Raw genomic sequence first — 27,962 nt, forward strand, 5'->3', positions numbered from 1 at the left:
AGGAAGACTGTCTTAGCTTCAGTCAACAACGTACAAGTCTGCTTTATATTTATGACAAACTGATGTCACATGACTTGGTTTTCGTTAGTGTCCAAAATATGATATGTGATATGAATCTACTGTAATAGTGATGTATGTATATATATATATATATATATATATATATATATATATAATATATATATATGTGTGTGTGACATTGGGACAGTGTCAGGGCAACTCGAACTTAGGGTGAGCAGAAGCAGTGTCATAACAGGGTAAAACAGTAGCACAAGACAGGGGCAGGGCAAGCAGTGCAGGGGCAGATTGTGACAGCACCCCCTCTCCAAGGGACGGCTCCCAGACATCCTGGACAAGAACAAGGTGCTAAGTGGAGCAGTGGGCACAAGCAGCAGGGTGCTCCGGTGTCACTGGACTGCAGGGCACTGTGTCACTACCTGGGCAGTGCCATGATACACAGCCCACCATGCAGGGACTAGAGGTCTTCACGGGGGGCCCGACCCCGAAATTACCCGAGGACCCGAGAGACCCGTACCGGGTTCGGTCACTGTTTTATAATAGTCACTCGGAGCCCAGGTCGAAATGGCCGCATCTCCCTCGGAACAGCGGGCTGTCAATCATTATGTGTACTAGGGTTTAATGCCGGGATCCCGGATCCGGGCTTCCCGGGCAGAGCGCACGTAATTTCCCTCCCGGGAATTGGCGGCGAGACCCGTCATCCCGGAGGTTATGTTTTTCCTTGTTAGAAAATACAATTTACTAGCAGCGCAGAGGCAATTAGACTGCCTGGACACTTTATCCTCGCCAGCCGTGCAAGCATCTTGTCTTTTTCAGCTGTGTGGAAGGATTTTACCAGTCTCCGTGGGCTGTCAAGCAAGCCTGTCATCGAAAATAGCTGATCTACCATCTCACAATGCAGCGCAAAGTGCCCGTTGTAAACTTGTAGATTGGCTGTTTTCACTATAAGCTAGGCTGTACTTGTTAAAGCGATTCGGAGAACACACTGACAGATGATAATGGCGCATTTACATTCTTATTGCTGCATTAATTATGCTTTTAACGTTTTTACATACAGTCTATGTTTTACATGAGAAACTCTCCAGCAAAAAAAGGGAGGGGTGGAGGGTGCACGCACGCAATGAAGTGCCGTTCGCGAGAAGCTGCGCTGCGGTGTCGCGCCCTGTGAGCTTGTATTTCTATGTTTCTATAAATATGAAACGATAGATTTGCCATAAATTGCCGAGATATATAACTGTAACCACCAAACGCATGCATTATTGCAACCTCCTATGTGTCCACTCCACTCAGTCAATTGGACTCACACATTGCCGCTCTAAACATGAAATAGCCTAATATGTTCAGTCTGTTGGTTTGCATTTCCACACAATATGTTTTAACCAGAATTAAAACATCTGACAGCACTTTGTGACAGTTTATGAATTGTATTGGCGTAGGCCTACCTTATTAGTGGGATGGTTGCGCTATTGCGTGTGTTTGCTTGAACAGAGAAGCGCTTTTATGGGCACAATTGCTCACTGCAACATGATGATCATCTTCACTCTACTAAAGTCGTGATATTTTGTTTTTATACAAGTGGGCGCAGAAAACGTCTTTTCAAAGAGATAGGCCTATAGCAGTGGCGTAGACAGAATTGAACCGGCGACTAGGCCTGCGCCCAACTGGGTCGGCCCGGGTGAAAAATCCATGTTTTTCGGGTCGGATCGGGTCTTCTGGTGCGGTTTCTTTGCATGATTAAATAATCAATTAATGCGTGGCGTCCACTAGTGATGCGCGGGTCATTCCAGCCGTGCAAAAACAGAATGGCATATTAGAGAAGAAGCCGGTCATGACAGCATGAGATGCTTATTTTAATTGACAACACTCCTGTTAGTATAAGACTATACACACGGAGCACAACGCTAATGTATCACAGAGAGATATTGCAGACTGACCCAGTAGCCTACACTGGTGCAAGACAAAATAAACAACTATGAAGAGAAAAGACCGAAATGTTTAATTGCATCGTCAACTTTTTATCAGAGCTCTGTAGCCTTACTGACGCTTCTCTCTCTCCCACAACAAAAACAGCCAAGCCAGCAGAAGGTAATTAACCAGTCTCACTCACCTATATTGCTGCTTTCAAACGCTGTGCATTGTTTTAAGTCAGTGTAATTTGGATGGCCTGCATCCAGAACAAGATCCACGTACATCTCATGCCAACGGCACCAACAGACTGGTGTATCCATAAAAACACCAAAGCAACGAGCCAGTCCCGTTGCCCCAGGGCCACACGCTTACAGGCTAAACAGGATAGAGGTAGGCCACTAATGATTTAATGGTCGGCTCTCTCGGAACCTCGGAAATAAATGGATTTCGGGACAACATGTCACGGGTTACGGTCTGTAAAAAAAGAAATAAAGTCTGAACGGGACGGAATCGGACAAGACCGTTACGGGGCCACTCGGGTTTGGTTTTGCAATTTGATTATTATTTCGGAACAGGTCGGAATCGGATGAAAATTTACGGTCCACTTCTATTTCGGGACCATTTTTTGGACCTGTGAAGAGCTCTAGCAGGGACCACTGGCATCGGCACAGGCGAGGGGGGGGACAGACCTGTGAACCTTTACCACTCATTGAGGTGGCACTGGGCAGTGGAGACCTCAGGAACACTGGGCAGCAGTGGGAACTCAAGTCGTATCACACAACCATTCAGACCGGGGCGATACACCAACTCAACAGCACTCAAATGAACAAAAGTTTTATTTTTCTATCCTCTCTCTCACCCGGAGACAGTCTGAAGCTTCCCAGTTGCATCGGTTTAATGGAAGCGTACGAGGCCACAGACAAGGTCGGGACCTCTTGGTGGCATCTCGGGGGCGTTCAGCAAACCATGTTGCTCGATACACGTCTCTCTCCCTCCTGTGCTCATGGATTGGATTGGCTGTCAACTTGGATAGCCAGAGAAAGGAGTTGCGGCCCTCTTTCAACTCCTGGGAAATCAGCTGCTACACGAAGAAAGCTGCTACACGAAGAAAGTTCCAAGGACAGTTTTCAAATCCTTTGTAGTAGTAGTAAGTAAATTAAAAGTACCTCAAAATAGTACTCAAGTACACAGCTTTTGGACACACAGACTTATTTGTGGAACCCAAAGGTCAAATTAACCTTTGTGATTTTCAGGGATGAAAAATTACATCAAGACCAGATATACAATTAGTGATATTACACTATTTGTATATCTGGTCTTGATGTAATTTTTTATGAGATGAGATATCGACATTATAAGTGATATATGCTGATATCTAATTTGGCTGATCAGTTGAAACACTTTTAAGCCCAGTTTTATTTTTTTTAATTACTGCACTTTAGCTTTGTGGAGCAGTACAGTAGTAGGCTACTTGAGTACAAACGTAACTTAGTCTTAACTTAGCCACTCTGCTGAGATGATTCAGCTTCCCCTCTTTCACTCTGGTCACCTTGGTGGAGAAACACACAGAACAGCTGATACGTCCTTCCAACGTGGCTGCTGCCTTCGAGGCCCTTCGTTCCCTGGCTGCACCGCGGTTCTGTTGGAACCTATCCTCGCGTAGGCCTACCCCCATTTGAGAAACACTGGCCTAGTGTAGTCTTGCCAGTCGCTGCGAGTCTAAAAGACTAAAAGATGCCAAACACATTTTAAGCAAAACTATGCCACATCAAGAGGTTTATTAGGTAGGCCCTAAAAGTATGTCCTTGAGCGCAGGGGAATTATTTGGGGTTAGAACTGTTTCCGGTTTGGTAGTCCTTGAAGGACTACCATGATGTGGAGTGGTTTCTGATCCCGACCGGATCAAATCCCTGGGACAACATGAGATGGGGCCAAATACATACATTAGATTACATACAATTTGGGGGTCCTTGACATTAAAAAGTTTGAGAACCACTGACATGGAAACGTGTTTTTCAAAAAGGATTTAGACAACATTTATAGAATCGGGTAAAAAAATATTGAAAGACTCTAGGTGCCGTGCTGTGAGCTTGTATATTATCTGCTATTGTTTAAAGCATAAAATAATGCATAATAGTGCGTTCAGGTCATAATGGGGCCAATTGGCCAGGTGCAGGTCATTTTCTAATTAACAGCTTCTTAGACATAGAAAACCAACCCTGTCACATGTTCAGTCAGCTGTCATTCAATGTCAGTGTATTCTAAATCAGATTAGGGTTGTACAACATCAGCAACATGTTGTACAACAATGTTGTAACTCCACAAATCAAATGTAACGGGTAGTGTCTAGCTGTCTGCATATTTGGTGAAGGTGTCTATGGTGCAGAAGTGATGACACGGCCACACAGGACTTGCTCTCACTCAGGTTCACTTTACTTCGGAGCTCCTGGTTTAAACACATTAATACATGACACTGGTCATGGTCTTGTCAGCACAGCACAGCAGCATACAGTAGTGCACACATCTGCAGCAAGGATTCACTTCCTTTTGCTGAAGCCAACTAATAACATGTGATCGTATAGTGGTATTTTAGTAGGCTACATTTCCTTCTTATAGAGCACCTAATCCAGTGAGAGCTATTTTCATATTTATAATATTAATTATCAACAGAACATTTTTCACATTTCACAAATGGAGCATGACACATTATCACAAGGCAATAAAACCCCCTCATCCCTTACAACACACCCAAATCCACAATGCTGGAATTACAACACAACAGTGTTTGACATTAATCAAAGCCTACCTGGTTTAAACACATTAATACATGACACTGGTCATGGTCTTGTCAGCACAGCACAGCAGCATACAGTAGTGCACACATCTGTCTAACAAAAAGTGCAAAAGATTAATATAAAGCACGAAAATATATTTGTATCTTATATATACATTCCTCTAAGAGCCGCATCCCACTTCACGCCCCCTTTACATCGACTTCAACTCATAAACCACCAAAAAATAAGCGAATCTAGCAGATCTACAAGCTACGTGCTGCTCCACTCCACATGCCGTGGCTTGGATGGGGAGGGGTCCGCGGACCCCCACTCCTCAGGGGGGGTCCCCAGGGGGTCCTTCGCCGCCAACCCTCCACCGGGGCCCCACGGAGCCCCTTGTGGACCCCCACTGCGGTCCCCCAGCAACTAGACCGTCAGGAAGGGTCTCTGGACCCAAAAGTACACAAAAGTACACAAAACTACCCAAAAGTATACCCAAAAGTACACAAAACTACCCCAAACTACCCAAAAGTACCCAAAAGTATACACAAAAGTACACAAAAGTACACAAAACTACCCCAAACTACCCAAAAGTATACCCAAAAGTACCCAAAACTACCCCAAACTACACAAAAGTAGGCAGGGACCAGCACCCAGGGGGTCCCTGTTGGTTTTTGTTAGTTTTTTCGCACTGATTTTTGACTTTGCACTATTAGGTTGTGTTGGTAGTTTCTGAGTATTCTGCTTTGTTTAACAATGTCAGTGAGATACTTGTTGCACTAACTAGCATTGACTGTTACGGTCTCTTTTTGTAAGTCACTTTATGTATATATACTTATATCGTTACTTATATATTATTCTATCTATCTATCTATCTATCTATCTATCTATCTATCTACCTACATACATACATGAATTAGACGTTGTAAACACATACAAATACACATGAAACAATTTATATCCCCAAATATGGCCTAGGTGCGGACCACACAAACACATACACACACACGCCAAGGCCTATTTACAATGATTTGGCATTACATTCACCCATTCACACACCGATGGCAGACGAAAAAAAGTAGTGGTAGTGGTTATATTATATTCCATAGATATACACATAGATACCCTGCACTGTTCAGTGATAAAGTAGTGGTTATATTCCATATATATACACGTAGATACCCTGCACTGTACAGTGATAAAGTAGTGGTTGTATTCCATAGATAAACACATAGATACCCTGTACTGTACAGTGATAAAGTAGTGGTTGTATTCCATAGATATACACATAGATACCCTGCACTGTACAGTGATAAAGTAGTCGTTATATATTCCATAGATATACACATAGATACCCTGCACTGTTCAGTGATAAAGTAGTGGTTATATTCCATATATATACACGTAGATACCCTGCACTGTACAGTGATAAAGTAGTGGTTGTATTCCATAGATAAACACATAGATACCCTGTACTGTACAGTGATAAAGTAGTGGTTGTATTCCATAGATATACACATAGATACCCTGTACTGTACAGTGATAAAGTAGTGGTTGTATAAACACATAGATACCCTGTACTGTACAGTGATAAAGTAGTGGTTGTATTCCATAGATAGATACCCTGCACTGCACTGACTGCTGCAGTTCATAGAATGATGTGTCAACACTGCTGTCATATTGGTAGGAGGAAGCAGTGACTCCTTAATGCATGGATGCTCCATATGTGACTTTGGACCCGTCTCCCCGTCTATCCACCTCCTTAATAACTGTTCAGCCAATCAGGAGAGAGTACCTATTTATCAGCTTACATTCTAGTGTTACAGTGTAAGTACAACTGTGTCTGCTTTTCTTTTCTTTGTGTCATCACTTCCAATTCCACTTGGTTTATCCTGAATCCTTTGTGAGTTCTCTCTCCTGTTTGGATAAAAAGGGTTGTTATCCTGACCTGAAGATATGTTTACCAAAGAGGAGAGATGGAGACTCCTGTTACTGAACAAACACTATAGCTAAGAGTACTATCAGAGAGCTGTTTAACACTTATTGTAACAAAAGAGAATCACTTGCCCTACCTGTTTAATTAATAGAAACTTGAAGCAACACAATTCAAATATTGCTCACTGTTACACCACATCGTTGTCACAAACTACTACCATGTTTATAAAATATAATAGCCCACTAGAGGCTGGAGTTTTATTTTATTTTTTAGGGTTATGACTCAGTAGAGTTTCATAAAGAAAGAAACTTTCAGTACATGATTGTCCATGTCAGTAGTATTAAAGTTGTGATAATCTGATGGAACCTTATTAACGACTACAACATCTATGTTAACTGTAGCAATAACAACGTTATTTAACTATTTATTTATGTTCAATAGCATGTTGTTGACCTCTATATTTAATCTAAAGTACATGTATGGTGCTGGCTAGCTTCACAGAACAGGACACTGTCCGTGATCCACTTTCAACTCTGATATTAGATTAGATCTGTTCTAATTAATACATAGAGTCACTGTTTGGGGGTTGTTTTGATAACAAATAACCAATAAAACAGCATAATTGATGTTTCAAGATGTACTCCAGATCAAGCTTTGCATTTGTTCACCAGGCAGATTAAATGCATCATCTGGTGATATGACATAATAACTCCTTGTTTATGTAACCAACACTGTTAAAAAAGCCTCCGTTGATTGACGGTAAAAAGTTCAGGTAATTTGCTGCCGGTACATTTACCATCAGTCTACGGAAACTTCCGTCAACCCTGTAACGGATAGTTCCGTACTTTAACGGGACTTAGTCTGTAGCCATTACGGACACTTCCATCACTCTTAATACGGATTATTCTGTACTTTTACACAATTAGTTGGGTACTTTTACGGACACATATGCCGATCCCAATACGGATAATCCGTACTTTTACGGGACTTAATTGGTTACTTTACGGACACTTCCATGGATCCCAAAACGGATAATCCGTACTTTTACGGGACTTAGTTGGTTACTTTAAGGACAATTCTGTGGCTCCCAAAACAGATAATCCGTACTTTTACGGGACTTAGTTGGTTACTTTTACGGACACTTCCGTCGATCCTAATACGGATAATTCCGTACTTTGACGGCATTTAGTCTGTTCCTTTTACAGACAGTTCCGTCAATCGTTAGGCGGATAATTCCGTACTTTGACTGCACTCCGGATTTACACTGCAGCCAAATCCAGCCTGAATCAGATCTGTGTCACATCCAGACTGGAATCTGATTGGTATAAATGGTCACATGGTCATATGAAACCAATCAGATTCCACTCTGGATGTGACAGATCTGATTCGGGCTGGATTTGGCTGCAGTGTAAATCAGGCCTTTGTCTGTAACAGTTACGGACACTTCCATCAACCCTGTAAAATACATATCATATTTGGTCATGCAAATCAGACATAATGCAATAGACACTTGCACAATGTTGTAATCATTGAAAATATTTATTTTAGAAAATCGATATTCACAACTGACATTTTAGATCATTAATATTAGCCTAAAATGTACATAGTGTGCAACTGTGCCATATTTAATACTTCAGCACCTAACTTTATGAAACAAGAGTCCCTGTTAAACTTTTCTTGCATGAAAAATACCATTTGAAAGATCTACAATGACCCCTTAAAATTCCAGAACCGTTTGCTTTAAAGTATCCACTAGACCAGCGCTACTCAACCCGCGGCCCGCGGGCCGCATGCGGCCCTTTCCGCATGTCTGTGCGGCCCGTCATGATCATGCCAATAAAAATATGATTTTTCTAAGCCTGTCAAAGTTAACGCGCAACACAAAATGCGGTGATGTTTGAGCCTCGGTGGACTCCGTAGTCAGGAAGCGAATGCAGTCGAGTCAATGCATTATGCACAGAGCACAGACAGCTGTGCGGAGATGCAGGTGGCTACACTAGATATTGTACAACGAGACGGTCAGACAGACAAATCTGCAGAGATTTTGCAGCAGGCTGCAGACAACCACAGTCGGGCTCACTGGAGTGGAGACGCATGACGGTCGTGCGATATGAACGCTCGCGACCCGGACCGTCATGTTTTAGGCTAGTGAAGACGTAGTCCTTGCCTGTACTTGTCTCTGCCTCCGTGACTCCGCCAGTCAGCACCGACAGACAGTGCACACATTCCAACAGATCGTAGCAGCCAGGGAACTATGCTTGTACCCCAAATGGGGAAGTTTTCTCATGCCAATAACGCTCCTTTTCATTAATAGGACGGATTTTAAATAAATGGACGTTTATACTTATTATTCAATCACTCAAACGCCAGCATCCCTATTCTTGGGGGCATTCACCAAAAATAGCCGATCTACAAGCTCACCACAGGATGCATTTTGAGCTTGTAGATCGGCTATTTTTGGTTAAGAGTTGTTGTATGGAAAAATAACTCAAGTACAGTTCAACTCAGCCAGTAGTTTGTAAAACAGTTTGATGCTTTGAGCTTAAACACAACTAACTGCTCATTGAAGGAGAGCTCAAAGCATCAAACTGTTTTACAAGCACAGAAGCCTACAACTGGCTGAGTTGAACTGTACTTGAGTTATTTTTATTTTTAACAACTCTTAACCAAAAATAGCCGATCTACAAGCTCACAATGCATCTTGTGGTGAGCTTGTAGATCGGCTATTTTTGGTGAATGTCCCCCAAGAATAGGGATGCTGGGGTTTGAGTGATTGAATATAAACGTCTATTTATTTTAAATCCATCCTATTAATGAAAAGGAGCGTTATTGGCATGAGAAAACAAACCTTTACATTGCCAAAGTTCACTAGTCTTGCATACCCAGACACAGGTGCGGTTACGGTTGAACTAGTTCTGTTAATTTTCACTTCACATTTTGTGAATAAAGCCTAATTTGATAACATTTGATCATTTCTTCATTCCATCCATGACAATCTTTTGGTTCAATGAGGTTTGGCCTGGCTTATATAGATGGAAATGTGGCTGTTTCCTGGGCGTTTCCTTAATTATTAGACTTGTCATGAAGTGTGTTACAAAATCATTGTAAATGTCCAAAATGGGACCGTCATTTTTAGCTTGCGGCCCTTTGGACTTTTGGTATTTTGCTGAGTGGCCCCTGAGCCATCTTAAGTTGAGTAGCCCTGCACTAGACTCTACTTACAAGCAAGAATTGCTGCACGGCACACAAACATTTCACAAGTTTGGATGAAGCCTTGCATGGGTGAAACGTTTTGATTTCGACCCATGTAGGTCTTCATCAGGTCTGATACAATACAAGGCTGTAGGCATGTTATGTACAAAACAGTCACAATCAAAGACAGCTGTAAGAAACCACTGACATAACCACCTGATCTACAAGGCTCAGGCTGCACATCTTGTGCCATGCAGAGGACTTGTAAATCTGGGAAATGCAATTTAGTGGAGATCAATTCTCCTAATAAGGGAATCGAGGGCAGGTGGTTAGAGGCCATCAGTATGGAACAGTAGATGCTAGCCCTAGAATGTCTGTGATATTACATTACATTTAATTTGTTTGGTATGCGGTCAGGTTTGCCAAAGGTCTGAGCTGCGTGTAACTATTCTGCATCTAGCTTAAGGTAAGACCCAAATTTCAGTGTGAACATTTGTAACGCAAATATTTGTTTTTGGGGGTCCCTGGAACAAATTATTTTGAGGTGGTCCGTATACTGTACATGCTTCTGGCAAGTTTGATGACTGTCTCCAAACATGTCGATGGAGCCTTCTTGAAGAGGACTGCTGTATACACATCATTTTGGGGGTTCTTAACCACTGATATAGGCAGATTCTACAATGTCTTACTAGTAAGACACCTCAGGGTGACATGCGACCTCGCCCTAAAGGGCGAGGTCGCGCCAATTCTTGACTATCTGGCCAACCACAGTGTTTCTCTGACGATTCTAGTTGTTATCATTCTGGGGGGAGTTTGTTCATGTTTTTGTGAGAAAGGCCCTATCGCCAACCCCACCTAGGGTGTGAGCGATGGGGCCTAATCATGGAAATGTGGAGAACACTATATATGGAGATAGTCCAGTCCATCATGTCATAATGGGACTACCGTCATAGACAGTAGCCATTGTTAGGCCGGAGTCAATGGCTGTGTCTATGACGGTAGTTCCATATGACATATTGGACTAGACTATCTCCATATATAGTGTTATCCACATCTCCATGTTAGGACTCATATATGGGCATAAAAAGTATGTCATGTGACATCACTTCCTGTACAGACAGTCAGCCATTGACTCCGGATTAACAATGGCTACTGTCTATGACGGTAGTCCCATATGACATATTGGACTAGACTATCTCCATATATAGTGTTATCCACATCTCCATGTTTAGACAGCCAATGACTCCGGCCTAACAATGGCTACTTTCTATGACGGTAGTCCCATATGACATGATGGACTGGACTATCTCCATATATAGTGTTATCCACATTTCGTGTAGCCGCCCTGTACAGGAAGTGATGTCACAACTCGCTGACATCACACTGACATCACAGAGGATACGGAAGGACGGTCACGAGGATACGGAAGGAAGGAAGGAAGGAAGGACACTCAAGCGACACGGTTCTTCAGAGTATATGCGACATTCATTGTGATGGCACACTCACAGAATCAATTTTATGCCCATACATGGAGTTCCCTGACTATGTTATGTCAAAACATGCCCATATGTGGACATTACCAAATATGGGCATTTCCAGATATGTCCTTAATATTGATAACATTGGGACAGGGATTGATTGATATATTATTTGTAAACAACAACACCTTCTTATTCCCATATGAGATACAATAATCCATCACACAGAAATAAGACAGGAGAGTGATTCAGAGTGAGAATGGAATGTTTACTATGGAGAGAGAGTAAACACCTTCTTATTCCCATATGAGATACAATAATCCATCACACAGAAATAAGACAGGAGAGTGATTCAGAGTGAGAATGGAATGTTTACTATGGAGAGAGAGTATTCAAGACAGGTACAGTACAGAATAATCAATGGTTCGTGCTCTCTCTGACAAATTATGTTTTGACATGAGTATAAGTATGGTCATTTCATCAGTCAATGGATGACGTTTCAACACAAGACAAAGAGTCCATATACAGGGTTCCTGGGAGGAGAGATGTCCTTGCTGGTGTCTGGATGACACTGAGCCTTATAAACCAAAACAATTCTCATTGTTTTCGGTACAGGCTCCAGGCAGTTGATAAGGTCTGATTTCTACCAGACGGAGACCTTGTGGGTACTGTAGTGTACATGACCTTATATGAGTATAACGGGACACAGTCACTGTGTCTTTAGGGTCAAGTGGTCAACAATATGTATTGATAAAAAGATGATATGAACCATAACAAAATACCTATCAATATCCACCGGCTGGTTAATATTGATCTTTTTATCAAATAGATCAACAAAAGAAAACAAAATAGGCACACAGTGGGATGAAAAATGGTTAGGGTTAGGGTTAGGGTTAAAACATTTCTTCAATAGCAACACTTAAGTCTTTCGGACCTCCATTTAAGGCGCAGTCCCGGGCAGACCCCTTTCCACTCGAGGTCTGCGCCCAGGCAACCCTGGACAGAGAGGTCAAGTTCTCCTGCTTCCCGGTGTCTTCTTTTCAAAGCCCACCGATCACAGGAGACACAGCTCGCCTACTGACGCATTCGCTTTTGGCTTACTGTGGCCTGACTGTACATTGGATCGAGCACAGCGGCCATCAGTCCTCAACAGGCACTGCATGGTCTTACTGCCATATGTGACCCGACCGGCCGGTGACCCAGTCGATAGCGACCCCTGACCCCGTAGTGATGATTGGTCACCCAGGGAGGAAGCCGACGGTCTGATCCCAACCCCACTTGGCTATGGGAATTGAAACTTTGACCGTTTTCACCAGCCTTGCCTGTTCACAGAGGTCGTCCCAAAAACCGCACCCTCTGCTAGGTGTGGACTGTCATCCACGTACCACGTGTTGCCTCCACACTGCCTCACAGGGTCTCACGATGTGCGACAATCACGCCGACTAGACGGTACCACGGCAGGATGTTAACTCACCCTTCACTAGACACGGGGGCCTTCAGTAACTCCCCAGCACTATATACAGTCTTTATCGTGCCCTCGGAACCTCGCGATTCCGCCGCCGCCTGTTACTGGCTAGGTTCGGGGTGCCCAATCCCCTCCCTAACCAGTGAAATATCAGACACTTGTTGCCCATTTTGAGAGAGAGAGATAGAGAAACAGTATGTAACAAGTCACTTGAAGTTTATAACGATCCCCACAGTTTCTCCAAATAAAATAAAACATAGGCAGAGCTAGCGCAAGCAGCAAGCGTAAAAGCAGCAAGCCTAAATGCGAGCCAGCGACTCACACATACCGTACAGTACTGCACGGCCGAACACACACATATGCACCACTGCTCATGTTCATACTGGGTTTGATTTTTTTTTTCCTTTTCTTTCACTCAATTGACCAGGGGAGAAAAATAGGATTAAAACACACATACATACAGTACATGTATCCATGTAGACAATTTCTCATACATTTACACACATGGGTCAGTCAGTTTAGAGGTCATCATTCAGAAGGGGGCTTCTTAGTTCTCAACACCTCAGCTGGCCTGAGATGGAATTAAAAATAATAATAAGACTAAAACAAAGACATGTAAGCATAACATAACCATAACTTCTCTCAGTAATCTGGTTAAATAAGATAGCTGAAAACCAGCTGTGTCGGTCTTATGGACTGGCCAAAACTTCCTACAGAACCAGGAAACACAATGCTGGTCTGGCGGTGAAATCCTGACTTGACTTAATTCACAACAGAAGGAGTAAGAACAACTTCTGTTGGAGTGCAACTCAGGAGACTTGACTAACTTCAGGATGAATGCAAATCTTAATAAAATGAAGTTTTGTGCTGCCAACGTAAGACCCACAGTTCCGGACCAACGGCTGTGAGGTCTTCAAAAAGCGACGAAAACAATAGACTAAAAACAACATTAAACAATAAAACTGCAGCTGTGTTAAGAGCTAGCTAGACTCTCAAGACAGCAGGTATTAATCTTTAAGTACTGGACACCTCTGTGATTTACAGTGCAAAAAGGCATGAATAGCCTATAATCAAAACTGAGAAATAGATTTAGAAAGTAAAGGTGTAGAAAACCACCTTGGAACTTTAAAGACTTAAAAAGAATAACACGACCGATTTAATGTCTGTTTTTAACAGGGCCGCAGATAAAAAGTAATTTGTAAGGCAAACCGGAACGACGAAACAACGGAATTTGGAACACATTATTTAGGACGCAGGGGCCTCATGGACAAGGTTAAATCATGGAAACAGCAGATCAACTTAAACTTTTTTTTTTTTTTTTTTTTTCTGAGCCTTTGACTTCCTGGGCCATATTAACCTAGCGTGTGTGAGTTGTATTACCTAGGTGGTGTCCCGCTTGGCTCTGCTGTCGGCTTGCCCCTTTCCCAATTTGAGTGACCATGGTGGGGAGAAAAATATCCTGATCCCGATTGAACCGACAGCAGGTTCAATCGGGTCCACTCCTTGAAAGTGGAGAAGGAGTCATTTTAGTTCTGTCTTAACTTAACTTGTCAGATACATTATAAACATTTAAATATTATTAGAGGCATTCAAGCCAATTATTTCACCAGAACAGAAATGGTCAAAATACGGTCTAAGAAATAACATATTGCCTCTGACTCCCCCACTCTGCTTCGCGAGGGCAAGCGGGGGAGTGAGGAGGCGTAGAGTAAACGGAGCGAATTCGGTACCAAAACAGACTCAGCTGGCCTGAGACGGAAATTAAAAAATAAAATAAAATAAGACTGAGACGAAAACGAAGACATGTAAGCGTAAAGCATGAAGATTTCCGTCAGAACGTTCTGTTCTGGAACATAAAGGAAATCTACCAATTAAAATAACCACGCTATTTCTTATGTGATTAAGTGGCTCTAATGAGCCGTATTGGGTTATCGTACTGGCCGAAGAGACATTCCTTCAGAACAAAATATGTTCTGGCCCCAAATAAAAAGATTTCCGTCAGAACGTCTTGAAACAGCCGTTCTGGAGCATAAAATGAAATCTATATTGAAGTCTCGTACTGATACAAACCCAACTTGGACAAGCATTCTCCGTGGCCAAACGGCTGCTATGTCCTCAAAACATGTAACAAAAAGCGACAAACAACAAAAAGACAACAAAAAGGTACAGAATAAACGACCGATAAAATGACCATCTACTGTTATCCAAACGCAGATAAGGGTTAATTTACGACACGTGTCAAACCAAAACATAATTAGGAGTTATCTGACTCCGACGGGGAGAACAATAATTCATTATTAATTCAAAATTCAAAGACACGACACGTAAATGTTATAATTTAAAAGAATGTTATAAATCTGGTCCTACTGTATTTCCCCTATGTTGGGCTGGCACAGACAATAGCCTATGATAGGATGTGTCCGAGCAATTTATGTGTTAAAACAAGTGAAGGTAAAATAGACTGAGCGATACTAAAACATTATTTAGCCTTGTCCGACTCCCTGAAATATCAAAAATCAAAACAATAATTCAAACTGAGAAGCGACTCATCGCGCACAGATAACTGAAGAAAACAGTATACTTATCTTAAAATATTATTCCGGTCACCAGTGGTGCATAAAGATCCGTCCTCGGACCGTGGAGCATGCAATCAGAAAACCATGTGTCCAGCGGTCCAGTGGCGGATGTCCAAGCAGGGAATGTTATAAAATAAATTGTACTGTTGTCAAAATAATAACCTTGTCTGAAAACACAGTAAACTTCCAAACTCACAGCTGGTTCTTTTATACGTGTTGTAACACCGACCCACCGGGGGAGAGAAAGTGCACCCACGGTCACTTGTCCATCCATCGGTCGGTCAAGATTACATCTGTATGCGGCGACGTAGGACCATTTTGATTGATATATTATTTGTAAACAACAACACCTTCTTATTCCCATATGAGATACAATAATCCATCACACAGAAATAAGACAGGAGAGTGATTCAGAGTGAGAATGGAATGTTTACTATGGAGAGAGAGTATTCAAGACAGGTACAGTACAGAATAATCAATGGTTCGTGCTCTCTCTGACAAATTATGTTTTGACATGAGTATAAGTATGGTCATTTCATCAGTCAATGGATGACGTTTCAACACAAGACAAAGAGTCCATATACAGGGTTCCTGGGAGGAGAGATGTCCTTGCTGGTGTCTGGATGACACTGAGCCTTATAAACCAAAACAATTCTCATTGTTTTCGGTACAGGCTCCAGGCAGTTGATAAGGTCTGATTTCTACCAGACGGAGACCTTGTGGGTACTGTAGTGTACATGACCTTATATGAGTATAACGGGACACAGTCACTGTGTCTTTAGGGTCAAGTGGTCAACAATATGTATTGATAAAAAGATGATATGAACCATAACAAAATACCTATCAGGGATCTCCATATATGGGCATAAAATGTATGTTAATTAGTAAAGCCAAGCTTGGGTTTGATGCCTTGGGATTTCTATATTTGGACATAAGTGTGTACCCAATAGGTCATCATCTGGAAAGGTAGGGTGTAAATCAGAGTAAAGCAGGCTTTTGAGCTTGTTAGGGCCAGAGATTGATGACATCAGAAATCCCCATATATGGGCATAAAGGGATTTTGCTTTTGGGAATACCCATATATGGCATTTTTATTTTATTTTATCCTTTATTAATAAAAATACATGTATGTATCCATATACATATGGAGTTCAATATTGATGTTTTTGGAGAAGGTATGTTGTAAATGTATGCTACTTAGTAAGGGGCCTCGGGTTAGATACTCTTTGTATGGCCTCTGGAGGTCCTTGGCGTCGGTTAGTAGTATGCCCAGCACATAAGATGTGGGACGTCACAAAGCCTGCGGCCATGTAGCATTTTCCATCAGGCCTGTTGGTTTTCTATGACGGTAGTCCCATTCCCATATGACATGATGGACTGGACTATCTCCATATATAGTGTTATCCACATTTCGTGTAGCCGCCCTGTACAGGAGGTGATGTCACAACTCGCTGACATCACACTGACATCACAGAGGATACGGACGGTCACGAGGATACGGAAGGAAGGAAGGACACTCAAGCGACACGGTTCTTCAGAGTATATGCGACCTTCGGTCGCAATAAACCTATAACATATATCTATAACAGTTTTCTTAAAAAAAACATGTTGCTGTATCAGTGGTTCTCAAACTTTGTCATGTCAAGGACCCCCAAAAGAATATGTATTTAGCCGTGGATCCCCAATTCAAAATGTTTTTTCCAGGGCCCCCTAAAAGGAAATGTAGCGCCCCCATCCCACCCCGATGACAAAGAACAAAAAGCGCTAAGACAGGGGTCTTCAACAGGGGGTCCGGGACCCCTAGGGGATCCTCAGAGTTACTAAAGGGGGTCCTCCAAATCTTTGAGTGATAGAAAGTTCTTGGCCAGAAAGTATGCTAAGTTCTATGTACTAGCTACATTAGAACGCATTAGAAGTGCCCTTTTCTGAGGTTTGAGCACCTGCCCACTCAGTAGGGATGGGACGATAAGCGATATTATCGTTTATTGTGATAAAAAACACTCACGATAATCGTATTGTGGAGATTTCACTTATCGTGATATCGACCTCTGTCATGCACTAGGATCAATTCACCTTTTATTTGCAGAGCTACATATCCGGTGCCACTTAAACCCTCTTTAATTGGTAAAATGTTCTTATAATATACATACTTGATACAGTCTTTTTTCCACTCTCTATCAAATGTCAACAACGCGTCGCAATGCGGCGCTCTGTGAGCTTGTAGATCTGCAATTTTTTGGCAAATGTTCCGCCCCAGGATAATGGATTTTGATTATCGTGATAATATCATAAACCGCGATTTCTGGGGGCACGGTGGCGCAGTCAGTAGTGCTGTCGCCTCACAGCTAGAAGGTCCTGGGTTCGATTCCCGCCGGGGGACATTGTGGGTGCTGGGGGCGTGTTCCCTCCTCCGCGTCATCAGTGCCCACACCTTAGGTGGGGTTGGCAAAAGGGCCTTTCTGTGTGGAGTTTGCATGTTCTCCCCGTGTCTCCTAGGGTAGATACCCTCACAAAAACATGCAGTAATCCTGGTCTCTATAAAAGCCTCCCCCTGGCCAGCCGGGGCGCCTGATGGAGGGGAATGGAACTGGTTGGAATAACGTGTTCCTTCCACGTGCTACGTCCAACCGGGGAAGCTCCCCCTGTCAGGTGATAAGAAGTGGCCTGCTCACTCCTCATGCATTGAAGGAAGCATGAGCTCAGTTCGGGGCCGGATCACAGCTTAGGCAATTGGCACCGGGTGAAAAAATGGGTTACAAAAATCGTGGGATAAAAAATTTAGGAAAAAAAAAAAAATCGCGATTTCTTTTGTCACAATAATCTTGATATGAAATTTTCATAATCGTCCCATCCCTGGCTACCACTCAGTGCTCTCTGCACAGCCCTGATCCCATAGCTGCCCTGCCCAAAGCCTGTGAATGAATCCAGGCCTGTTGGTACTACAAAGCCAGGTTCCTGTTCATTTGGATATTTTTCTTAGTTCATTTCTAAGTTAATTTATCAAATTACTGATGTAACTTCTCTGAAGAAAGTGGCCACTACTGAGACCAAAATGTGGCTTGTTTGTATAATCTGCATATGGACAGCAGCACCATGCTACAGTAGATCCACCTGACCCCCAAATGCTCCGGTCAGATCGTGCTGTATGCTGCTGTGCTTGGATTTTGGTCTGCTATATGTACCCAACATGGCAGCCAAGTAACAAACAATCTAATTTTACTAGACTGCTGCACATTAAAGTATGTTTTTTGGAAACGTTTGAGGCAAGAAACAAGCAATGCACCGAATATTTATTCATTTTAGACCAGCACTGCTTAGTCTAAACTGGGGTTCGCAAGCCAACCTATAGTTGTGCTAAAGTTGAGTAGCCTAATTGAGGTCAGCACATTGAAATCAGGTATGTTCATATTTGGGCATAATTCGGGCACGCAGACACATCCACAAACAGACAACTTCAACTTTATAGAGGAGATATTGCTATATTGTTAACTGCGTGTTCAAGCAATATTGGAGAATATGTAATTGTGACTGAAAACCTTGACCCTGATAATATGGAGCAAGAGTTCAAAACTTTTAATCCCTATCTGATTGGATTAGATTTGTATTCAGGACCGGATCTAGCCCGTAGTACTAGGGGGGGAAAGAAGAAACAGAAGGTGGCCGACCTTCCCACCTGCGTCGACTTGAGGGGGAAAAAAAGTGAGGGAGTAAAATGCCCTAAAACCCTTGAAATGTCTGGAAAACTATGCATTTTGGCACAGTTACACCTATAACACTTAACACAAACACAACAGGTCTTACACCTTCATCAGGCTATGCATCATACTAATTGTAACATGGTTGTAACAAGTTCTATTCATACCATAATGCCCCAAAAAACGAAATTAGGATTTTCTTTTATTTTTTCATAACTTTTGATTGCGTGGGCAGGATGCACATTTGGCCCCCCCTGAATTTGGGCCGCACGCGCGCGCGCGCGCACGCACGCACGCACACACACACATGTTTTCCTGTCAGCTTGCAGATATAAAACACCCCAGATGAAAACCATTCCCCTCCACGTTGAGCTTGTGTACGATGACCAAACAGTACGACAGTGAAATGTGTTTTTAACAGTTCTATTGGACAATAATAGAGCTGCAAGACTTCTCCATCTGGTCTCGACTAGGTTGAACATACTGTAATTGTTAGTAATTGAGATAGGATTTTTTATGTTGACAGTCAGTATACAGTAACATACATGACCAGGGGTCAGTAGATAAAATGACATTAATGGTACTTAATAAATTATCTCTTTATTTGCTTTATGTCCACAGAACGTATGAAAAGACAAGTGAAATGTGGCTTGGCCTTCCATTTCTATTCTGACACAATTTGTAATCAAAGTAATTTGTTACATTTTCTCTCTTTTGAAATATTCTGTGCGATTAGCACAATCAACTGTTTCCATAAAACAAACTAATGTACATTTGCCTGCCTGCCTGCCTGCCTGCCTGCCTGCCTGCGTGCTTGCTATCAAGTGGGTTAACATTAAAGCTTAGCACGTCTCTCTTTCAATTGCTTCACAATGTCATTTATGACTTGGCCCACATTCCACAATTTTTTGTTTCTCCATAAAATAAACTGAAAATAAATAGTTATATGTCTAAGGAAAATAATTTAAAACACAATCTACCTCTCTTTTGTTCCCATTACAATGACAGTCCCTTATGACTTATGGCCCACATTAAACTAGAGTTCTCAAATTCTGCCTGAACCCGACCCAACAACCTGGGTTTGAATCCAAACCCCTTCTTGTGTTGTATGTCTCTTCTCCTTTGTTTCCAGTCTCACGTCACCGACCGATCTGAAATTACAGCATGATCAAATAAATAATGCAAGTGCAAAGTGCAATATTAGACTTTGACAGTTCCTAAACACTTCCATACCTGTGGTTTAAACTCTACATATTTTTGTTACAACCTCAGGATGTTCGGGATGTTTGGGATTTGGATTAGGAAGAGTGTAAAATATTCAAACATGATATAATATTAAATTTGATTACCTTAGAACTAAACTAATATTGTCATCCCTAATCTGACATCGTTTTGAGGGTTCTCGTTCTTTCCCCACAAAAACGTGTTAAAATGTCCAAAACAATTGTGCCGGGCCGGGGCCGAGGGCCGCGAAAAGAACTCGCCCTCCCTCAAATAATGGCTTTTCATAAATAATAGGAATATACTTTGCACATGAGTTGTGAAGAGTAAAAAGAAAAAAAGAAAATACAAATAATTAGTATTTTGTTACACATACTGTATCTGATACAACAATTTGTAATTTGGTAGAGTGGAGACATAATAAAGCTAGACTAATATGGCAAAATAGAATGTCATAGTAAAATATATTTTTCATAGTAAAAATACAGTCTGCACACGTAGATTGTGTGCACAGCAATGTAGTTAGGCAACGCTGAGGATGTAAAAATGCATGTGATTGTAACAAATTTCATTTGCACCTCTTTTTAAGTTATCATTATCCAAATTGAGACATCCAAGATATTTTATTCCAAGTTTAGGAAGTGAACTTGGCCAATATACATTAAATATGACAGCAGCATGAGTACATGAAACGTAAAGCAAAACAAAATCACAGTAAATGCATTAGTTAATCTGATGATAGTAACACTATAATCTATATATACTATTATCTATATATCAGTGATTGTTACAGTAGATGTGTGAAAGGACCTTTTTGGCCTAATATGGGCTAAGAAATAACAACACAGTACAGTGCATTAACACCCATTTAGAACGGGTACACATTATTGTGAAACATTATTTTATGCTTTAACTATTGAAAAATAGCAGATATACAAGCTCACAGCACGGCACCGAGTGCCGCGCTGCGATCTTGTAGATCTGCTATTTTTTTTTAAATCGTGAACATTAGAATTTTTACCCAATTCTATAAGTGTCTTTTGAATCCTTCTAAGATTTTTTGAAAAACCTATGTTATCTATAAATCTATAAATCAAAAAATCATGTCAGTAATATACAATATACCCTTCCACACACACACACACACACACACACACACACACACACACACACACACACACACACACACACACACACACACACACGCCATCCTTACCATTATCGATTCGGGCCAACAGTATGTCTCGCCTTGTGAGACGTAATCGTTTTTTGACGGAGTCTTTGACCTCCTCTGTCTGCAGGACGTATATGATTGGGTTTAACATTGGTGGTAGAATGGAGGTGAGAGACAGATTGATGATCCTAGCATTGGGATGGATTGCACCTTGCATGGTGAAAACGATGATAATTGGCAAGTAGTAAATGGCCACCAGTAACAGATGAGCCGAGCAAGTCTTCAAGGCTTTGAGTCTGTCCTGAGCGGTGGCTATTCTAGCCAAAGCAACAGCAACACATGAGTAGGTTATTAAGATAAACAGCAGAGGGACCCAAAGGATAAGAAATGGATATAGATAAGAAATGACAAAGCTGGGTGTATAGTCATTGCAAGCAAGCCGATACATAGGTCCATGGTCGCAGAAGTAGCTGTTGACCACCCTGGATTTACAGAATGAGAGTCTGGTGATAAGTCCAGCTGTTATTAGGTTCGCCAGGACCATAAGAAACTAGGCTGCGAAGGTGATGCCAAGCATTGATCTCTTAGTCACGACAACGTGATAGCGCAGTGGGAAGGTGATAGCAACCAGTCTATCATAGGAGAGGATGACCAGATTAAGAGACTGCATTGCGAGGAAGAGGAACACGAAAAACATGTAGCCCAAGCATTTGTTATAGGATATATACTGATGCCCAGACAGGAAGGTGTGCAGAACCATTGGTACCAGGGATGAGTTTCCACAAAGGTCAACAAATGCCAAGTTAAAGACCACAATATATTTTGGAGTGTGAAGGTTTCTGTCCAATATTATCACCCCCATCACCACAGTGTTGCCCACTATAGAGACAATGTAAACAAAAAAGAGGAAAACATAATAGTACTTCATATTTGGTATTCCGGAAAAGCCACTGATAAAGAAGTATGCAGGCCGCACAAAGGTGATGTTTCTTCCCAAAGCAGAGTTGAATAAGTCCATAGTATGACTCCCTCCAATCTCTGTCTTCTGAGTCCAAATACAGTCATGTATTTCAAGTTCAGATGGACTTATACAAGAAACCTCTAGCGAAACTACCTTGTGATACTTCAACAACTCTTTGATACAGTACCTTTACTGTATGACTGACCAAATGATAGTACACAAACTTTATAGGATTCGCACATATGCGTGCATGCGCACAGGGCATAGGGAGAGAGGGGGGGGGGGGGGGGGGGGAGAGAGAGAGAGAGAGAGAGAGAGATAGAGAGAGGAGGGGGGGGGAGAGAGAGAGTGAGAGAGTGAGTGAGTGAGTGAGTGAGTGAGTGAGTGAGACACATTCAGTTGGCATTACTGTGTCAGAGAGTGGAAGAATTATTATTGGGGTGTTCGCTGCTATATACCGGTAGCTAGAGATGGACCGATTGCAAAATTCTCGGCCGATACCGATCCACCGGTTTTATGAAGGTCTGACCTGCCAAACCGATTTTTTCCGATACTGAGACTTTAGCTAAGAACTAGAAAATAGGGTTGCTCCAATATCCTTTTTTTCAGGCCAAGTAGGCCTACAAGACATACTTCAATTTGAGTACCAATAAGCTAGAAGAACACTAATGCCAAATCAATCACAATAGTATGTGTTGGAGCTAAGCTCCAACACCTGGCTTTGTCCGGGCCCCAAAACATGTCAGAAGTTTGTTGTCCGGCTCTGAAGCATGGCCTGCATCTGGCCGACACAAATCTCTCAAAGTTTGTTGAACACCCAGGGTCACATTGGCCAAGCTTCGTGTGACGCTTAATGAAATTAACTCATAACAGTAAGACTCCTTATATGGCAAGAAGCGAGCTCGCCCTAAAGGCACACAATATGGATCTAGGCTGGTACTCCGGCCTTGTAAGTTCGAGTCCCGCACAATATGTCTATATATGGGTATTCCCAGATACAGGCTTAATACTGATGACATCAGGGATCTCCATATATGGGTAAAATGGATTGTATTAGTGTGTTGCCCTAACAGGGCATCATCTGGTAATGCCCATATATGGACTTAATATACATTTTCGGTCCGGGTAGGGCGTAAAAAGTATGCTAATTAGTAAGGCCAGATGGGGCCTCGGGCCGCCCCACTAGGGCCCAGTTAGGGCCAGGCCTTAATTTTCGGGCCTGTTGAGAACGCTGAGCTGGTCAAGTCATCATTGTGATGTCAGAACAGGTCATCATCAACAATGAATTATTTTGTCCTTTACCAAACAGTAGGGACCAATTAGGCCTAATTGCAGATTGGGGTTACTTCTTTCTTCTGCTGGACATTAATACATACAGTATATACTGTATCTTACTTTTGAAGAATAATGTAGCCACATAACATTACATCGTCATTTCGTGTTACTTTCTCCTCTTTGGCTGGCCCCATAGCCAAATATGGCCACAGACAGCTATCATCACCCTACTTGTAAGAAGTAAATAGCATCGCTCACTTCACACTAGGTGTGATTCTTTTTCTTTTTCTGTTAGCTGTATAGTAAATGGATTCTGATCAGTTTTCAGTCACTATGGCAGTTTTTCTTCTGCCATAGTGATTAAATTTGATGTTGCATGGCTTAAATGTGCATATTTGTATAAGAGGTTTGTATCCACCTGTTTCCGTGGGAGTTTACTGGAGATTATTTGGACCTGTTTGGACCACACTTCCGGTTTAACAGCAGACATACAAGCTCACGTCACGTCGCAGATGCAACCCGTTGTGAGCTTGTAGATCACACTCGGCTGCGGCGCCGGAAGCTCGGTACAGCGTCTGCGCAATGCACTATGGGGCGTTGGAAAGCCGTGGATAAGAAGTCATAGTTTGACATAAAACTTTTGTTGTGTACAGTTCCTGTGAGCAATGACTTCACTTCACTTCTCTGCTCCCTTGTTGAAATGTTGCAACAATATCTCTAATGAGGCTGTTAATGACTTGTTTGTTGACACTGTCCCTGCAGGATGATGACACAATGAGGAAGGTCTGACCAGTGAGGAAAACTACACTTATAGCTGCTCATTAGCTCAAAGGTGTAAAAAGTTAGTTGAAAGCTGAAAACTTTATACATGTGTGGTGGAGAGAGTCGCAGCCCCAGCCTGAAGCCTCAAAATTCGAGTACCTTCCCTGGACCAGAAAGATGTTTTTTTGGTCTAGTCTTGTGGTTAAGATGTTGGACTTTCACGTGGGATATCCGGGTTCGTATCCCGGGTGTTACAATGGTGCCGTGACCCGGATCAGGTTTCCCCATGAGCGGATGTATCTCCCCCGGACCAAAGAGATGTCTCTTTGGTCTAGTGGTTAAGATGTTGGACGCGAGTGACCCGGGTTCGAAGCCCAGCCGTTACACATGTAGGATTTGATTAAAAAAAAAAGAATAATTCAATCGTTTAAGAGTGTTTCATCCTGCAGCTCCTGTGCGTGCGTGAGTCACAACTCATGTCACACTCAATGTCACGCTCCATTTGAGTTCTCAACGGGCCTGAAAATTAAGGCCCGGCCTTAACTGGGCCGCCAAGGTTGGGTCGGGTTTGGGTATGGTCAGGTTCAGGCAGAATTTGAGAACTCTACTCTCCATTAGCTGACCTGTTCTGACATTCACAATGATGACACTCGACCAGATCAGCAGAAGGATATCATATAGCTAACCTGTTCTGACGTCACAATGAGATCAGACTGTAGTATTTTTCATTGTGCATTTTTTGGGGTCAAAGTTGATCCCATGCCAAAGCACCAGCGCTCAACCAATCTGCTGTCACCCAGGTGGATGCGTGCACACGCTAATGTGCCCCAGGGACACAGACAGACGGGTACAATAGGAACTCTGACATGGCCCCCGTCACTATGACTCAGACATGTCGGTCGGCTCGGCTGTTTGGTGTAGGTGTGAGGACCGAGTAGACCCGAATCTCTAGTAATATAAACTCTAAATGACTCTCACTGTGTCACTGATGATCCAGGTTCAAAGACAATGTTTGAATGTAGTATTTCTCTCTAAATTAGTAAAGATTATTGGATGTGTGTGCGCTGTGCATGCGTGCGTGCGTGCGTGTGTGAAAACTGTATTTATTAACCTTTATTTACATTGACTGCTTTACTGGTGATTTGAACCAGTATCTTCCAGGTGAACCGAACATTCTACCCTCCGCCACCCACACGTCAATACTTTCCAATATCTCCCACCCCCATAGCCATAGTGATTAAATTAGAATTGCATGGCTTAAAGCTATACTGTGTAAGTTGTTCAACTGGTGGTCAGTAGCGGTATAGCAAACCGCGGTCGCATCTGCTTTTTTCGGCCGTTTTTTGCCGCGGACCGGGCCTTCAGACCACTCGCCTCGCCGAGACCTATCCGTAGAGGTCTTTCGTGTCCCTCTACGAGCAGCGGTTGGGGAGATACATGCTAAACTCCTAGCCCAGTGTAAACACTGCAGTGTATTTCCTGAAGAGCTCGGCAGTGTATGATCTGGGCTGTTATTGGCCGGTAGGGAGACACGTGTACAGAATGATGCATATGACGGGGAAAAACAGCCCCGGTCACGGCCACCAGGGCTCAGTAGAACACATATAAAGAAAAGGCTTTGGGAGCTGAAATGAACAGAGTGGGTGTTCTAAAACTTTAGCGATTTAATAATTAGGACAATTTTAAGATTTATTTTATTAAAAAAGTTACATAGTATAACTTTAAATGTGCATATTTGCATAACTATAAGAAGCTAAATCGTTTCTTTTCATAACTCATAAGCTCACTATATTGACTTCAAACTTTTTGTTCTGCAAAGTTTGTGTGAGTACTGACTTCACTTCTCTGCTCCCTAGTTGAAATGTTGCAACAATATCTCTAGTGAGGCTGTTAATGACTTGTCCCTGTAGGATGATGACACACTTACGAGGGTCAAACTAAGCTTAGCTGCTCATTAGGTGCTCAAAGGTGTAAAAAGTTAGTCAATCCATAAAGCTGAAAACTTTATACATGTACACATAGGATTTGATCAACGAAAACAAGTTTAGGACAGTGGTTCTCAAACCTTTTCATGTCAAGGACGACCAAATTGACACCCGCTCCCCCCATTTGAATAGATAAGCCAGGGACCCCCAATAAGAGAAGTTTTTTTACAGCTCTAGCAGTGATTCTCAAGCATTTTAATTTCAAGCACCCCCAGTTTGACATGCATTTTAGGCTACGGACCCACATTTAATGGCCTTTCAATCTCTGAGACTACTTTGGGAACTAAGGGTTAGTTACTGGTACAGTACACCTGGGAGCTATTGGCCACTAAAACTTCAATGTAGGCTACTGTAGTTAAAGGAATCATTTTTAGATTTAGATTTTGTCACATTCCTGAACCAATAATCCAATATACCACTGCTGTAGTAGGGGACCAATGCAAAACTATAAAAAAAAAGAAATCCTACATTAAAATTGGCCAAGCGGCGGGCCGCGGATCACCGCCTGTCATTATGACTCAGACACTACCATAAACTAACAGGGATCGCCATATGGGCTTAAAGGAGTCATCCAGACCAAAACACATATAGGGTTAAATCTGCCTTTTATCATACCCCTTCATACCTGCTTTAGTCAATTTTTTTCATAGCTGCCCCTGTTGCTAGATTTCGGCTGCCCCTGTTGCTAGATTTCGCAGGCTCTCTCATAACTAACATAGTGGATTGTCCTTAGGCTAGTGCGGTTATTTCTTTAGCTTCAAAGTTAGTATTTTTTTGGATTGTGTTTACACAACGTCCTGTGATCAACCAAACCGCTGTTTTGACCTCACAGGCACCCTTACTTGTCAAACGGCTTCTGCTCTGCACCAGAGCAGGGAGAAGAGAGGCTAGAAAGGGAGGGGAGGGAGGGGTCTGTTTGACAAGTAAGGTTGCCTGTGAGGTCAAAATAGCGGTGTGGTTCGTCTCAGGACGTTGTGTAAACACAATCCAATAAAAAAATACTAACTTTGAAGCTCAAGAAATGACCGCACTAGCCTAAGGACAATCCACTGTGTTAGTTATGAGAGAGCCCGCGAAATCTAGCAACAGGGGCAGCCGAAATCTAGCAACAGGGGCAGCTATGAAAAAAATCGACTAAAGCAGGTATGAAGGGGTATGATAAAAGGCAGATTTAACCCTATATGTGTTTTGGTCTGGATGTCTCCTTTAAAAGGTACACAGGCAGACAGACAGATACAGAGATCTCCATAGTATACGGGCACAAAAGGGACACAGACATGTTGGTCGGATCGGCTGTGCGGCATAGCTGTGAGGGCCGCATAGACCCCAATCTCTTGTAATAACTCTCACTGATGATCCAGGGTTAGGGTTCACACCAGCACTAGCCATTTCTTAGGCTGCATTTTTGTGCAGGTATATAAAATGAAGTACCCTAGTAAAAAGTGTCAACAAATGTTTTTTTCTTGTTGTTGTGGAAGCTGTAATTGTTAACCTTTATTTAAACTTTCGCTTGACTGGTGATTGGAACCAGTATCTTCCAGC

General features: G+C 42.4%; 1 pseudogene across 1 annotated transcript in view; it reads right to left on the minus strand.

Moving 5' to 3' along the window:
- LOC308304595 (olfactory receptor 1C1-like) overlaps nucleotides 1–22,455 on the minus strand; it is a 22,789-nt pseudogene extending 334 nt beyond the window's left edge. The window contains exon 1 of the transcript in view: nucleotides 21,480–22,455. The product of the transcript in view is annotated as an olfactory receptor 1C1-like (transcript). The remainder of the gene's footprint in view (nucleotides 1–21,479) is intronic.
- Nucleotides 22,456–27,962: the final 5,507 nt, after the last annotated feature.

This window comes from Nannobrachium achirus (assembly GCF_963921795.1).
Source record: "Nannobrachium achirus genome assembly, chromosome: 19".
In the NCBI taxonomy this organism is placed as follows: Eukaryota; Metazoa; Chordata; class Actinopteri; order Myctophiformes; family Myctophidae; genus Nannobrachium; species Nannobrachium achirus.